Below are 4319 nucleotides of genomic sequence, written 5' to 3' on the forward strand. Positions count from 1 at the left end.
TCTGGCCTGGAGAATTCAGAGGGTCATCTGAATGTAATGACCCCAGTTTTCAATTTCCAGATGCTTTTTCTGAGACATCAGCTCTTGTCTTACATGATTACAAGGAGGAATGTTTGGTGGGTGCACCAATCTGAGCCTGAAGACCTAGTCCATGGGGTCACAAAGAGTGGGACATGACTGAGTGACTTTCACTTTCACCTTTTCACCTCTTATCTCTTCCCACTCTGTCCTCATTCAGGCCTGCATTTGGGATTTTTGTTTTTTACCATTTCGATGTTAGCCATATGAATTTATTGTTATTTAAATGATTGATCTCTTAAGTGTTTATGCCTTGCTAGTCTGAATAGTAATGAACCAGAGGGGGGAAACACACACACACACACACATGCTCAAAATGCATGATTTCTGAAATCCTGTTTATCTTTCATTGTTTTCCCCTCTCTTCTTACTATATTTGCCTCTGACAAATCAAGGCTGCTTTGCAGACGTGTAGGCAGACATGGCATTTACGTGTCCTATATTATATCTGCTGCAGCCAGAGAGCTCTGGGGAGGGTGCTTCCCAGGCTGCACCAGGAGCCTAGCATCTGTGCACAGACTGTGGCTCTGCAGGGCCTGGCCTCGCCTGCTCCCGCACCCTCCCCTTCCTGTCCTTTTGCCAATTCATCACTCTTCGCAGAAGGGAAGCAACCAGATGGATTTTGGCCACCGCTAATGTACTTCTATTTATGAGTAATCATTTTAAACAGAAAATGGGGTTTGCTGTCCTGAGAGAAGGTCAGAGAAGGCCAAAGCTCTCATCCTGAGAATCCGGTTTTACTGAGTGAAGACAAAAAGGTAGAGGGGCTAAAAGGTAGTTGTTGGTGAAAAGCAGTGGCAGCCGAAAGCTAAGCCTATGGATACACCAAATGGAAAAGCCATCTTTTTTTCATTAGAGGAGGAAATGAATAATTTAGTTTTGGCTAGGTACAACCACCCCAGTCATATATCTGGAACAAGGGCTCAATAAAAGCTAGATGACCTAGGAGCTAAAACAAAAGGAGTAGTAGAGACTATATCTTCTATTTGTGTTATTGTTGTTCAGTCACTCAATCGTGTCCAACTCTTTGCGACCCCATGGCAGCACACCAGGCTTCTCTGTCCTTCACTATCTCCCGGAACTTGCTCAAACTCATGTCCACTGAGTCGGTGATGCATCCAGCCATCTCGTCTTCTGTCGTCATTAGGTGTTGCCATCTGAAAACCAGGAGTAAAACACAATTCCGTGAATTCAGATTATTGACAGTCATGAGCACCGTAGGACAAACACCACACAGATCCACATTCGGAAGGCTTTTCACCTCAGGTAAAGTCCTACGTTAAAGTTTTTGCATCACATTCTAAGCTCTGATTAAACTCTCATTTCTGTGTTAGATTGAAAGCGCTTTAAAGCCTACAGACTAAGTTTTGAGTATTCCTCGTGTGTGCGTGCTCAGTTGTGTCCGACTTGTTTGCAGCCCCACAGACTGTAGCCCACCAGGCTCCTCTGCCCATGGGATTTTCCAGGCAAGAATACTGGAGTGGGTTGCCATTTCCTTCTCCAGGGGATCTTTTTGACCAACAAATTCTGGCCGCGTTCTGCCCTTTTGTAGACATGTTGATTCTAATTGCTGAGTTGATGTGCTGTCTTCTGTTTATACACCAAGACACTGCAGGTGCTGAGGGAATCCGGAAAGGGGGCTGAGTGCTGCTCCCCAGAGCTCCGCGCCTAAGCCGCTCTGCTTCTCTGGCTCTCGTGAGCCCCTCCCTCTCGTCCTCCGTGTCTGTGCTATGCTGTGGCACCCATAGGGGTTGCTTTCATTTAGTAAACAAAGATATAGGATGCCCAGTTAAATCTGAATTTCAGATAAACAACAAACAATTGCATAGTATAAATTTGTCTCATGCGATAACTGGCATCCTGTATTTTATCTGGCATCCCTAGGCTATGTTTAGACTGTCTGCCAGGGAAGCCCCTGCCTTCTCACTAGGGCCCCTAGAGTCCATTACAGCAACTGCCCCATGCCTGTGGCCTGCAGTACGGAGTAACTGCCTCTGCTGTTTTTTCCCATGTGTAAGACCCAGAGCGGACTTCCCTGGTGGCTCAGTAGTAAAGAATCTGCCTGCCAATGCAGGAGTCACAGGTTTGATCCGTGAGTCAGGAAGATCCCCTGGAGAAGGAAACCCACTCTAACCCACTCTAGTATTCTTGCCTTGGAAATCCCATGGACAGAGGAGCCTGGTGGACTACAGTCCATGGGGTCACAAAAGAGTCGGACACAACCAAGCAACTAAACAAAAACAAAGACCCAGAGTAACAGTGATCAAGGGCACAAAGTTGTAGCTAATAAAAAACAGGAGGAGGAGGATGCAGTGGCACCCCCAGGAGAAACGCTCTATAGATATTTCCAACTTCATGTTCATAAGTGGAAAATCTTTGACTTATTCTCTTGATCTTGACCTTAAGGAAGTCACTGGAACTCCTTGGATCCCAGCTTCATTTCTGACACAATTCCCACCTGATAACTCTAAAGGAACATGGTTTTAAAGAGCCAGGCAATACTTACATACAAGAGCTGTTGCTTAGCTAGTTTTTCCTCTTCATTTGCAGGAAAGAGACACTTTACAAGGTCACCAAGTGCCAGGGCTTCTGGAAATGGAGTGTTGTTTGGGTGATGGATCTTGGTGATTCCAGACGTTTCTGCTCTGCTCTGGAGGCTCTGTTGTTTGGGGGACTGCAGCTTATGTGGTTTCTCTGATGTCTGCTCCACTTCTCCTTCTTCCTGTTTGCCAGGGCTGGATGCATAGTCTGGACCCCAAATTCTAAGGACCTGAGAGAGGATCTGCTGAGGCAGATACTATTAACTGAAACTCCTGATTCGATGTTGTTTTGGAGACTAGACATGTGTCCAGATCACCATCCTTCCTCTTGTTCAGGCTTGAAGGAATGCATCAGGCTGGGGCACCAAGCCCCAGATCTAAACAACTGTGGCCTGAATTTCAGGATGATGGGACACAGCACTTAGCACTTTATTGAGAAGGGACCACCTGGCAGTCTCTTCCTCCAAAGGGGCTGTGGGCACTTCAAGTTTCTGAGTGGATTTCCACCTTTTATCCTCATGCACAGCTTCAAAGAACCTCCGCTGACCGTGATGCCACTGTTGCATTTATCCACCAAATACAGACTTCCAAGTGGTCCCTCCTCCGTGATGGCAAATAGAAAACTTTTGGTTATTCAAAAGATCATGAAGTTACATTAGCAATATATAGAAGAAGGGATACTTCCCTGGTGGTCCGGTGGCTAAATGCTACACTTCCAGTGCAGGGAGCCTGGGTTTGATCACTGGTCAGGGAAGTAGATCTATCATGCCACAACTAAAGATCCCAGATCCCATGTGCTGCAACTAAGACCTGGCACAGCCAAATAAATAAAATACTTTAAAAAAAAAGAAATATATAGAAGGGGAAGCTGACTAAACAGCTAGTTGCTGTGATCTCATTCGTCATCCAGATTCCAACTGTGGGGACTGCCTCCCTTCTTTGCCTTTTAATTACCACTAAACTATCCTATATCCTAATCTCCTCTCTGGTGATGGCCGAACTACTATTCCTATCTAGATAATTTAGTTTTTCCAATCAAGAAAAAATGAAATTAAAGAAAAAGCAGACTGCCTATAGTTATAGTTACTTTTAGACTCAGTTCCTGTCTGGACCAGAAGCTTAGGCAAGGATTTTTTTTGTTTTCCTTCCTTGTTTACTTTGTGCAGATCTTGTCAACCCCCCAATCTTGTACTTGGAAAATAACAAGCAGCCATTTATGGGCTGTCATCATTCTGATGAATGGTATGAGCCTTCTCTGTTCCCTAAGTGCATATCTTCTTCCTGACCCTTGATCTGAGGCAATTAAGAAAAGCAATAAAATCACAAAACCTCACTCTTGATCAATGTATTCTGGCCAGAGGGAGATCAGGTTGTCCTTACAGAATACCTATAATTAGATTGGGTTTGAAATTTGGACTGCTGCATCAAGTAGGAAAAAAAAAAAGCATAGTCTTTTTTCTATGCATTTTTTAAGCATAGAAAAAAAATCACCATCCCAACATTTCTGAAAGAGCCAGAGAGATCCAAAAGCTGTGAACAGACTTAGGAGTGAAATCAAGGCCTTTCGAACTAGGGACCTTATTGTGACACTTTCTAAGTAGCCAGTTGTGTAGTCGTTAGGTCTTGTACAAACAAGGGGTGGTACTTGGAAGTCACCAAAATTTTTGTGTAGCCCAAGTAAGCAACAACAGTGAAAGGGAA

The 4319-nt window shown here is 44.5% G+C and overlaps 1 long non-coding RNA gene across 1 annotated transcript; it reads right to left on the reverse strand.

The window, feature by feature from the left end:
- Window positions 1-395: 395 nt before the first annotated feature.
- LOC113907076 lies at window positions 396-3363 on the reverse strand. Its single transcript, XR_003515079.1, has 2 exons — window positions 2585-3363; window positions 396-1235 (listed from the first exon to the last, which is right to left on the reverse strand). It is a non-coding gene; the product is annotated as an uncharacterized LOC113907076 (long non-coding RNA).
- Between the last annotated feature and the right edge of the window lie 956 nt (window positions 3364-4319).

Source organism: Bos indicus x Bos taurus, chromosome 16 (genome assembly GCF_003369695.1).
Source record: "Bos indicus x Bos taurus breed Angus x Brahman F1 hybrid chromosome 16, Bos_hybrid_MaternalHap_v2.0, whole genome shotgun sequence".
Classification (NCBI taxonomy): domain Eukaryota; kingdom Metazoa; phylum Chordata; class Mammalia; order Artiodactyla; family Bovidae; genus Bos; species Bos indicus x Bos taurus.